Source organism: Macaca fascicularis, chromosome 17 (genome assembly GCF_037993035.2).
Source record: "Macaca fascicularis isolate 582-1 chromosome 17, T2T-MFA8v1.1".
NCBI classification, from domain to species: Eukaryota; Metazoa; Chordata; class Mammalia; order Primates; family Cercopithecidae; genus Macaca; species Macaca fascicularis.
Genome location: NC_088391.1, coordinates 11,642,562 through 11,655,254, shown reverse-complemented (window position 1 = coordinate 11,655,254; position 12,693 = coordinate 11,642,562). Strand labels below are relative to the sequence as shown.

General features: G+C 39.1%; 1 protein-coding gene across 3 annotated transcripts in view; it reads right to left on the bottom strand.

The window, feature by feature from the left end:
* Window positions 1–12,693, bottom strand: part of FRY (FRY microtubule binding protein) — a 454,114-nt gene that overhangs the window by 352,236 nt on the left and 89,185 nt on the right. For all 3 annotated transcript variants that reach the window (XM_074021820.1, XM_074021819.1, XM_074021818.1), the window contains one exon: window positions 2,068–2,240. The gene's annotated coding sequence lies outside the window, so the exon portion shown is untranslated. The remainder of the gene's footprint in view (window positions 1–2,067; window positions 2,241–12,693) is intronic.

The following is a 12,693-nucleotide window of genomic DNA, read 5'->3' as shown; positions in this document are numbered from 1 at the left end:
GCCCAGGGGAGTTTCTAAATCATCCACTGTAAAAATCAGTCAGTGAGTGAAACCTGTCTGACTGACGGTGGAATCGTGGTTTAGGTAGCAGGGGATTTAGAAATCAAGTAGCCAGTAAGTATTGCACAAAGTCTGGACAGGTGACTCTCTAACTTGTCCACTGGAGACCCTGGTGGAGAGGCTGGGAGAGGGGTAGGAAGGGCCCCTCTCCTGCTGCTGCCCCTAACGAGAGTACTGGGCACAGAAAGAGCAGAAACAGGTGGTATAGTTGAGGGTCACAGGGGTCAGTGAGGTAGCTTGGAGAACATACACAGGCAGTTAAGGACATAGTCTAGACTAGGACTCAGCTCCCTGAAGTTCAGTGCTCTTTTCACAACTCCACCTGGTCAAATTAATTATGTCAACTCAAGATCTTAGAAAGGACAACTTATGTAAGATTCAAGCCAAGAGGCCTTCTTGTAAGTCTGTGGCGATAGCTACCAGCCAGGGCCAGATGACCTTATAGAACGAGAGGGCAAAGCAGGAATGCTGGCTGCAGGAGTGAGGCATTCCCCTGGACCCAGTTGTTTGGAAAGAAGAAGCCTTCATGAAGCATGGGGGTGGGGCTATATCCGCGGTGGCAGAGAAGTGCAGGATAAATTATAATGTACCTGAATCCAGAAATAATTTAAAAAGAATAAAATAAGTGAAGAAAAAGCAGAAGGTGAAGAACTGCCTTGCAAGGAGGTTCTGGAAGAAGGACTAGTGAACCAACTTGTCAGAAAGTACATCATACCACATAGTTTTAGGAAACACAGTAGGCCTGAGCTCCTTGGTACCCTCAGGAGATCCAAGTGAATAGGCAGAAAGTGACTGTGTTCTGTGAAATACTTCAGGCACCCAAATGCTCCTCTTTCCAGCACTTTTCATACCATCCCCCCTCCTTCCCCTTAACACACTTACACGCTTACACCTTCTGGCCCACTCCAGGCTGAGTTTTGCTTCGTTTCTGCAGAAGAGTGTGACACTAGGGCAGTATTACTGAACTGAAGAAATGTATTAAAACAGCTTCTTTAAGAAACGTAATTTTTAGCTCACGGCCTTGAGTCCCATATCTCTAAATCATCTTCATCTTCTCGCTTTCCAGAAGCAGTATAAAGAGTCAGCTGTTTGGGTAGTCCATATAATTTGTATAAAGTAAAACTCAACTAAATTATTTTTTGGTTTCCTACATTCATAGAGTTAGCTCTCAAATGTTGGGTTAACTCTATGAATACAGAAAACCAAAAAATAATTTAGTCTCATCTGTCTCCCATAAAAAAGGCTCCAATAAATCAATCAGCCATAACAAAAAGACCACTTTCAGTTTTTCCTGGAAATTCCAAAGCAGATAGTATTAAAATCAAATTGGCTATATAATTCATACTCTCCAGTGATCACTTAGATAGCTCAATTAAGGTTCACAGTCACAGGTATCTCTGACAATCTACATATCTATAATATCCACACATAAACATCTGGGGCAGACATCAGAGTCCCTCTATCAAGACTGAAATCCATGTCTCCTGTGCTCTAATACATTTTACCATCCACACCGTTGAGTTGAGCTTTTTACTACAAATGGTTTTAGGCTCTGATACAAGACAGGAATTTGAAACATGCATTGGAGTATTTAATGGTGTTAATTTTTGGTGCACACAAACATCAACTTCACCCAACAATCCAGTAATATTGCAAAAAAAAAATGCCAGAGAAAGAAATACAGCAATGGAATTCTTCATGATTGCAAGCAAAGCAGTTCCACTTTCCTGCTGATACCAACAAGTAATAAAATAGCTGCCTATTTACAGGTCCTTAAATATGTTACAATCAATAAAGAAAATAAAAGGAAGAAGATAGGTTGCTTTCAGATCAAACAATTATTCTAACTTTTATATTCAAACATGTTTATTTACTTAAAGTCTTCGAATGTAACCCAAGTTAATTTTAAATGAACAACTGATTGTAACAAGGGAAATATAATCTGTGTGTGTGTCTGTGTGTTTGGTTTTGTTTCAATTGGATGATATAAATGTAAACAATTCCTACCTGGAAATATGGATGGTCTCTTCTTCGGGTGCCTCAGGTGAATGGGATCCAAGTTCTTAATGTTTCTTTGAAGTCTTCCTCTAATGTCATTTCCTATGAGTAGTTCAGGTGGCAGGCTATTCCGTCTTGATGATTTATAATCATTTTGAGATGAATTTAGTTTGTTCTTCGGTCTGGAAAATAAATTGCTGTCATCAACCGCCATTGTCGGGGATACATTAGAGACTCTGAACAAAAATCCAAAAAGCCAAACCCAGTGGCAGCCACCGTCACAGCCACCGTTGCAGCTGCCACCGCCCCAGACTCTGATGTTCTCATGCTTTACCCTGCACTTGTTTGGGAAGCTTAACAAGTTGATAGGCGTGGACTTGAACAGGTGTAGAATTACTAAGTAGCCCCTCCTTTTTACAGTTAATAGCACAGGGGAAGAGAGATTCAAAAAAAAGAAAAAAAAACATAGTTGCAGAAGACTGGGGAATTTGAACAGATGGGACTCAGAGTGGATGGTAACAAAAGTGGTGTAATGGTTGCTGCATGAAATTTCATCTTCATGGGTGCATAGAGCAAACACAGTTCACTATTAAAGAATAAATGCCTATGTAAATTCCAAGTCTAATTTGTTGTATCATTTCCCAAACTCTTACAGATTTTAAACAGTTTTGGGGAAGCATTTTTACATTCCCTCATGCCTTTAAGTTTCAAACTATACACATAACACAGAATGAACATCCTTCTTTATTCAATGTCTTATTTGGCTGGCCACCAACTGGAAGTTGGCTGGAAGAGGGAGATGAGAGATGACTGGTGATGACCAGGAAGGAACCGGTTGTGGGCGTGTGTCAGGCAGCAGTGCCGGGAACCCGCTGTTGCTTGCCACCCACCCCTTCCATCCTGTGCTCCAGCTGGCAGAGAGCTTCTCCAGAAGTTCCCACTGCCTGGCAGTGGAGTCAGAGGTCTAGAAAACAAGCCTTAGCCATAGAAGTAATGACAGGCCTCCACTCACAAATAAAAAGTCAATGTTATTATCCTTGCATAGATTCTGCCTAGCTTTCAACTAAAATGGTCATTGGGTTTGGTGGTCTAAGAAAAACCAGCATTTCTTCACTCAAGATTCCTGCTTGTCCTGTCACCCAGTTTCTTTCTCTCTCTCTCTCTCTCTCTCTCCTGGATTTTGCATTTTTATGTCCTTTCCTGCCTTCCCTCTTGCTCTATGTATGTGGAAATGTTCTGCACTTTTTTCCTTAACTGACTGTGCAGAAATCATCACTCTATAATTCATCTTCCCCAGCCATGCCTCAGGGCTATGCCCATGTCCATCAGCAATCTCTCTCTGTCACATACACACAACACCCCTTTCGTGCTGTGTCTGGTTGCAATGTGAGAAGATGAGATTTGCCTTTTCTCTTCCCAGTGCCTGGAATCAACAGATATATAACATTATAAGGAATTTAGGGGTCATTTCGGAAATCATTGTTTATTTTGGTTTCCTAGATGCTAAATACGTTTTAATGTTTGTTGATATGTAGGAGCTGGTTCTTTTTATCAAATTGAGAATATACTTCCACACTAATACAGATTTTGTTCTCTTTATGCCCTTTCAGCAACAGATTTTCTGGAGAGAAAAGCATTTTTTTTTTTTTACAAGTATTCCCAACTGAGAGTTGCCATTATAATCCAGCTATTATAATTATAATTATAATCCAGCAATCATATTTATGTATTAGATTATTAAGTTATTTCACCAATTCTGAGAATCATCTGCACTACTTCCCTCCCAGGACCTAGAATAATTTAGTCAAGTTGAAATGTACCATGAACTTCAAAACAATGAGTAACTTTTATGAAACCATTTCTAAAAGCCCATGAGACTGCCTGAATCTCCCTTACCCTAATAACAATACATTTTTTTCTAGTAAGGAAATATAAAGTAAAAGCATTTTTAAAAGTTTGAGATAATGATATAATAGGAGGAAAAAACATACATTCCTGCAACCCTAACTTCAAGAACAGTGTTTAATTTTCAAATATAAAGCAAGATAGAATCCTAGGGCACAAAGGATTGGGTGCTAACGGGGAGAAATTCGGCAATCAGGAAAGCAGAAGCTCAAGCTCTTCGGTGACTGTGTCTTTCTCCATCACACTGGTATCACGGGGCCAAATAAGAGCGTGTATGAGATGAAACAGAAGTCTTTAAGGAAAGGCATTATTATCACACAGAGTGTACACCGGGCATGTCTGCATAGTGTGCCTTTGTCTTTAAGAGTCCAGCTGAAAACACAGAACAAAGTACACATGCATCTAGAATGCATTACAATAATAGCCATCATTTACTGCATACTTAAAACTGGCCAGATTCTGCGTGAAGCCTTTGGCGTGGATTATCTCATTGATTCCTCCTAATCACCCTGTTTTATAGATGAAGATGCTGAGACACAGAGTCAAACACATAGGAATTAGAGGAGAGAAGATCTGAACACAGGTTTTATCTGACTCCAAAGTTCAAGTTCATGCCTTAAACTATACCACCATAACAATTGTTCAATGTGTATAATATCTAAAAGGAATTAAAAGTCTTTCTCTACTTTCCTAAAAACAATTATTGGTTTCAAGCAAATTCTCACTGCATCAACTGTGCGATTGAGGAGTGATCTGGCTCACTCAACTAGGTTTGCCCTGTGTAACAGTTGCCAGGAAGTCTTTGAGGTTCACAGAATGAAAAAGAAAAAGCAAGAAAATTCAAAGTTTTTCCCAGAGTATATAAGAAAGTAACTGCATTACTAATAAAGTATCCATGTTGAGGCTTTTTCACACTAAAATGCATTTTAGATAAAAGCATTATGTATTCCTGACATTTAAATTACGATTAGGAAAAAAAATCCTCTACCCTACTTCAGAGGTACATCAAGTCCTCTAAACCTCTAAAAATTAAATGACCTAAGAGAGGCAAGAGAAGTTCCTGATGTGTCCAACTTCATCTCTCTCCTGCCCAACTCATTTTCCCCTCATAAAGAATAGAAACAGATGGAGATCTAGCTCATTTAACACACTTCTTTAATGGAGAAAAGTGAGAACAACTTGACTTTTCTATTGTTAAAATATTAGAGCAATGTAAACAAAGAAGAATTTTTATTTATTCAAAAGTAGTATTAAACCTGTGAACATGAAAAAGTAAATCATTCTTTCAAAAGAGTTAAACTGGCTGCCACATGAATGATAATCAACCACAGAACATTTAGCGTGGTTTGTCTACATGAGAATATTTATAGATTACAATGTTAGGTCCATCTCTCCTTCTGCATAGCAACAGTCAAAGTGGAATTTTGTTTTTCGAGTGGTCAGAAGAATGATGATACAGACTTTGGGCTAAGAGGAATTTCAAAACTTATAGTATAAATAAATAATTTTAAATACATAAATGGACATTTTCTGTTTTAATGACCATTATTATCATTATCATCATTATTTTTGAGACAGGGTCTCTATCTGTCACCCAGGCTGGAGTGCAGTGACAGCAATCATGGCTCACTGCAGCCTCCACCTCCCAGGCTCAAGCAAACCCCCCACCTCAGCCATCTGAGCAGCTGGGACTACAGGTGTGCACCACCATGCCCAGCTATTTTTTATATTTTTTGTAGAGATGGAGTTTCACCATGTTGCCCAGGCTGGCCTTGAACTGCTGGGCTCAAGTGATCCTCCTGCCTCGGCCTCTCAAAGTTCTGGGATTACAGGTACGAGCCACTATGCCTGGCTGACTATTATGTTTTTAAAGGTCTCTATTCCCCCTATAAATCCAATACATTAATCTCTTTTAAATTATTTTATTATCCTTCAAGAAGTTGTGTAATTTATATTAAACGATGTTACAGTATCATGGAAATTTTATTCTTCCTGGTAATAAGACTTTAATCTTCTTTCCCTCAGATTGTTCAAACAGTCTGTAGAAAGACATTTCCTCACTTTGTAGCCATGCTTTCCTTGTGGATTTTGGTAGCTTTTTTTCTGTAGAGATGGGGGTTGCCTAGGCTGGTCTTGAACTCCTGACCTCAAGTGATCTTCCTGCCTTGGCCTCCTAAAAGGCTGAGATTACAGGCATGAGCCACTGTGTCCAGCCCCATTGGCAGCTTTTAAATAGAACTGCTGAATTATTTTGCTTGTTGTGAGATAGCTGTAATTATATTGAGAACAACATAATTTTACAACTGTAACCATTTTTCTCATTGTCACCTCCATAGATATGGTCCACCAAGAAGATTTCAGGCCTGTATGGATTTACCAAATTAATTCCCAAATCTCAAGCTGAACCAGCTATACTGCGTATCCTGCTAACATTTCTTATTTTTGAACTCTATTCAGTTTTCAACTGAGATGACCTACTAATCAGTGGGTTTGCCACTAGGAAAAAACAACAGTATAGAATATCGGAATGATGGATATCACCAAGTCAAACAGGTCAATTGATTTCTCCCTCCAAAAGGTCACCAGTCACCTCTTGTTGCCAACACATCTTCGCTCAATATGGGTAATGATGTTTGCAGTATTACCTGTGGTGTGATTATGGCTGAGGAAATCTTTTCTCAGATCCTAAAAATACAATGTGGACATTCGGTATCTCATTGGCTCTCAATAGCAATGAACACTAATGACCAGTCTTCCCCTGTTACAATTCTCTGCTCCCGTGGCTTCCACGACACTATTACTTCTCATTTGTCTTCCTATGTCTCAGGTGCCTTCTGCTCAATTCTTCAGGGTCTCCTCAAAGACTCTATTCTCCTCCCTCCCTCTCTTTGGCAGGCCCCATTTACTGAATATCTATTATGCGTTTGACACGATGCTATGTTCAAGATCTCTATTCTTCAGAATCTTTTCATCTAAAAAAGGAGAACAACAATACACAAATTATTGAAATACAGAGTGACTGCTCTGTGCAGAGGTGACACAAAAAAGTGCTTCCGTCTTCTCTTCCTGATGGAGAGAGTGGATGGGAAAGGGTTCTCAGACGAGAAGTAGTAAGTTCACAAGATAGATGAGTGGACCCTGGGCAAAGGCACTCAGGTGTGACATTAGCACCCAATGTCTGCAGAATGACAAATATAGCAATCCTGTGCCTAACACAGGACCTTACCTCATGCAGAAGTATGGACAGTGGAAAAACAAGATGGGACAATCTGAGAGGACCAAAGGAAAAACAATCAGTGGTGTTACAATATGTATTTTAACACCATCATATATCAGACGTCTTCCAGATAATAATACAGACTTTAAAAGAGTCTGCATTAAAAAAATTGGCTGTAACTTTTAAAACCAAGTTGGTAATTCCTAACAAAATGTAAGAAGACATTTAAAATTTTCTAACTCTAGTAAGTAACCCTTCTCCTAAACCATCTTTATTTATTCCAGAAACTGTGATACAGGGATTTGCTGAAGCGGACTCTTAACACCGTTTTTAATGTCATGCAGACTTTACTTTTTAAAAATGCTTCAGAACCAGTTTTTACTGGCTTGAAATCTAACTTCATTTACGCTTGCATTCTTCCTTGCTCAACTGTGCAAGTCCCAGCAAAATGCCAGTAAATGCCTGGCCTTTTCTCAAATTAAGGTAAGGCTTAAGGGCACATTTTTTTTTTTTTTCTAGGCTTGTGTGGCTCTCTGGTGAGAGGGTACAACATCAAGAAATCTCCCTCTCTACACTATCCCTGACACGCCCACATGGTCTATGAGAGGAAGTACTGTTAGTTTATGTCTTCTTCTTCCGTTTAAGGGATTTAACTACAATTGGCATTCATAAAAGAACTGAAAAATTTTGTTTTTTGTGTGTCCAACTACTAGGACAGTGTTTAACTTGAGAAATGTGGTTGCCAGAACCAGGCTGTCACGTGACCACTGTAACTGAGAGAGCTGCTGCATCAGTGGCTCCACCATCACTGGGCATTCTCACCTGTGGTTCAACTTGCCTCTGTGAGCTGAGGATGTCTAAGTGCAGGCTCCACCCCCTACTTCTCCACAGTGTCCTAGATATCTATATTTAATTGCATACTGACTATTTCCTGGTGCAAACTCAGCACGTATAAAACTGGTTCCTCCAAATGTGCAGCTCCTGAATGTCTGTGTTTTTTATTTTACGGAAATGGCACCACATTTACCCAGTGACCCAAGCCAGAAACCTTGGAATTATTCTGTCCAAATCGTGTCATTGTTACCGCTTAAACATCTTTTGATCTGTGTCTTCTTCCTCACCCCTGCTGACACTGATCAGTGGTAGTATTCATTATCTCATTCTTGAGTTACTGCTTCAGACTCCCAACAGGTCTGGCTACTTGGAGGCTTAGTTCCTTAAACATTCTACCTTTGACAAGGCACTTGGCCCTTTGAGTCTTAACTAACTACCTCTGGTTAGCCCATTTCCCTCTTTAAAGACACTCAACAGAACAAGAACAAGGAAACTTCCTCAACCTAATAAAAGACATTTACAAAAAGCCTGCAGGTGATACAGTACTTGATGAAAGACTGAATGCTTGCTTTCCTTTTAACATCAGGAAGAAGGCAGGACATCTGCTCTTACTACTTCTATTAACATTGTACTGAAGGCTCTATATGGTGTTATCAGGCAAGAAAAAGAACAAAGAGCATCCAATTGGATATAAAACTGTATTTGCAGATAAAATAATCATCTATGTAGAAAATCTGATGGAACCCATAAAAAAGTTACAAGAACTACTAAGTGAGCTCAGCAAGGCTGTAGGATATAAGATAAATGCACAAAAATCAATTGTGTTTCTACATTAGCAGTGAAAACCAAAATTAAAATGTTTTAATGTCATAGAAATATTAAATATTTAGGAAAAAATCTGACAAAAGATGTGATAGATATGTCTGTTGAAAACTAAAATAATATGACTAAAAGGAATTACAGAAAATTTAAATAAATGGAGAGATATATTATGTTCATTGGTCAGAAGACTCAGTATTGTTCAGCTGTAACAAAACGGATCTGTGGATTCAATGTAATACCAGTCAAAATCTTAGCAAAAAAATTTTTTGGTAGAAAGTTACAAACTGATACAAAAATTCAAATGGAAATGCAAGGGATTAAGAATAGCCAAAATGACACTGAAAAACAAAAACGTTGGAGAATTACTACTACCGATTTCTGTGGGCACAGTGGCTCACGACTGTGATCCCAGCACTTTGGGAGGCCAAGGCAGGCAGATCACCTGAGGTCAGGAGTTCAAGACCAGCCTGGCCAACAGGGCGAAACCCTGTTTCTACTAAAAAATACAAAAATTAGCAGTGTGTAGTGGCGGGCACCTGTAATACTCGGGAGGCTGAGGAAGGGAGCATTGCTTGAACCCAGGAGGTGGAGGTTACAGTGACCCAAGATCACGCCATTGTACTCCTGCCTGGACAAAAGAAGGAGACTCCGTCTTAAAAAAACAAAAACAAAAACAAAAAGCCTTCTGATTTCAAGACTTGACATAAAGCTACACTAAAGACAGTGTGGTACTGGCATAAGGATAGGCAAAAAGGTCAGTGGGATAGAACAGTGAGTCCAGAAATGAATCCATAAGTAAATAGACAACTTGTTTTTGACAAAAGTGCAAAGGCAATTAAGTAGAGAAAAAATAGTCTTTTTGATAAGTCGCGAAAGAACACTTGGACATCCATATGCAAAAAAAAAAAAATGTTGATCTATACCTCATATCACATGCAAACACTAACTCCAGATGGACTGCAGGCCTAAATGCAAACTCTAAAACTATACATTTTCTAAAAGAAAATGTAAAAGAAAACCTCTGATCCATGGAAGGCAATTAATAAACTGGACTTTATCAAAATTAAAATCTTCTGCTTTTTGAAAGACATTGTGAAGAGAATGTAAAGATAAGACACAGACTGGGAGGAAATATTTGCAAGGCATTTATTTGATAAAGAGCTTATATCCAGAATATGTGAGGAAATCTCCAGACTCAATAATAAGAACAAACGATGCAATTAAAAGATGGGCAAAACACAGGAGCAGATACTTCATAAAAATGAAGAAGGCAAATAAGTACATGAAAATGTGTTTGGCATCATTAGTCATTAAAGAAATGCAAATTAAAACCATGATGACATACTGCTACTGACCTATTAGGATGGCTACAATTAAAGGAGACTGACCAAACCAAATGTGGAGCAACTGGAATTCACATATGCAATGGTAAAACCATTTCAGAAAAAAGTTTTAAAAGTTCTGAAAAATCTAAACATACACCTACTATACAATCCATCCATTCTACTCTTAGTACCTACTCAAGAGAAATGAAGGCAAAGACGAGTATATTATGTTCATAACAGTTTTACTTATATAATAGCCAAATACTGGAAACAAAACGTCCACCAACAATTGAATGAATAAACTGGTGTATCTATACAATAGAATACCATTTAGCAATAAAAGGAAGGCTACAGCACGGGTGAGTCTCAAAATAATTAGGCTGAGTGAAAGAAAGCAGACCAAAAAGCTGCATACTGTATGATTCCACCAATATGAAATTCTAAAAAATGTAAGCTAATCTTTAGTGACAGAAAACAGATCAGTGGTTGCCTGGCGATAGTGGTGGAGGGATGGGATGGGGGGATTACCAAGACACTGGATGAAATGTTGAAGGGGTGGTGATGGATTCATAGGTATATACTTACGTCAAAACTTATCGGCTGGGCGTGGTGCCTCACGCCTGTAATTCCAGCACTTTGGGACCCCGAGGCGGGCGGATCACTTGAGGTCAGAAGTTCGAGACCAGTCTGGCCAACATAGTGAAACCTGTCTGTACTAAAAATACAAAAATGAGCTGCGTGTGGTGGGCACATGCCTGTAATCCCAGCTACTCAGGAGGCTGAGGCAGGAGAACCACCTGAACCCAGGAGATGAAAGTTGCAGTGAGCCGAGGTCACGCCGCTTCACTCCAGCCTGGGCGATAGAGCTGGTTTTGGTCTCAAAAACCAAAACCAAAAACAAAATAACTTATCAAAGTGTATAAATATGTGCAGGTTATTATATGTCAATTACATGTAAATAAAACTTTTTAAAAAGGCAATGCTACACCTTCTGTCAGTGCATTTGACCAAAGATTTGGAAATAGATTCCAGCTAATACAATTTTTCTTTTTTCTTTTTTTGAGACAAGGTCTCACTCTGTCACCCAACGTGGAGTGCAGTGGTGTGATCATGGCTCCCTGCAGCCTCGAACTCTAGGGCTCAAGCAATCCTCCTGTCTCAGCATCCTGAGTAGGTGGCACCATAGGTGTATGCCACCATGCCTGGCTAATTTATTTATTTATTTTTGTAGAGGTGGGGTGGCACTATGGTTGCCCAGGCTGGTCTTGAACTCCTGGCCTCAAGCCATCCTCCCACTTCGGCCTCCTAAAGTGCTGGAATTACAAGCATGAGCTGCTATGCCTGGCTCCAGCTAATAAAATTAATAAATAAAAGTGAAAATAATTCTTCTGATTCTATCACCTGCATCAACAGTGAGTGGAAAATACACATATGCCCAAGAGTTATGTGAGTCTTTCTCACTCTGACAAGGACTTTCTCACCCTGAATTATGTTTAAGTTTTAATTTATACACTGTAAGACTCCAAGAATGTCAGAAAGAATGTCTGCTTTGACATTTCTAGGTAACACATTCATTGTTACAGTGAGTTGCCTAGAGAAGGTGCTCAACAAACATTAGAGAAAGAAGGAAAGAGAAAATGAGTGAAGAGCCAAAATGGAGGCTGGGGGGGGTGGTAAGCATTTCTTGACAGAAAGAGTTTCCTCACAAGCTACCAACAAAAACTGTGAAATAGTTTAGCCCCAAGAACTTCAAGATCAGGATAAATATCGGTTATCTTAGTTGATTTAGGTGCTGGCTTACTACACACCGAAGGGCTGGACAAATTGAATAACCTGGAGATTCTTCCCACGCTTTCTGATGCTGCTAATGTTCTTCAGGCTCTTCTATCTGAAGCCTCCAGAAGGAAGTGCAGCAAGAATACCTTCAGTAGCTTTGGAGTGGAATCTCATGCGGCACTGATTGTTGAGGTGATGCCACACATTTAATGAAAAATATTTAAAATGTCCTTGTCATCTCCTACATCAAGCTGGCTCTATTCTGTGCAATTTCAGGTTTAGTCAGAGGAAAAACATTATAACTCATGGCCATTTAAATGCCAACTTGGTTTTGGGGTTGGCGTTTTTAATAACCTCAGGTACCCGAGAGTAAGAATAGTTTCTCAGAAACTGGTATTAAGCAAACAAAAAAATAGTAATCATACAGATTTAAATATCACAATTAAAAAGCTTGATGTAATGGGACAAAGAACACCACAACCAAAAATACTGTCTTTTCAAACTTATTTAGAACAACAACAAAAAAAGGGCTACGTACTAGGCCATGAAACAAATCTCAAAATACCAATTTGTTTTATGTTGTCATGCTATGTAAGGCATTCTTTTATTACTACTCAATAAAACTGAAAATCATTATTAAAAATAACAAAAAAATTATCTCTGAATCTGAATAAATTATTGTGCATTTCCTCTGGCCAGGTCCTATGCTAAGCATTTCTTACGCAGTATTTCATTTACCCTCGTGAGTGTGGTACT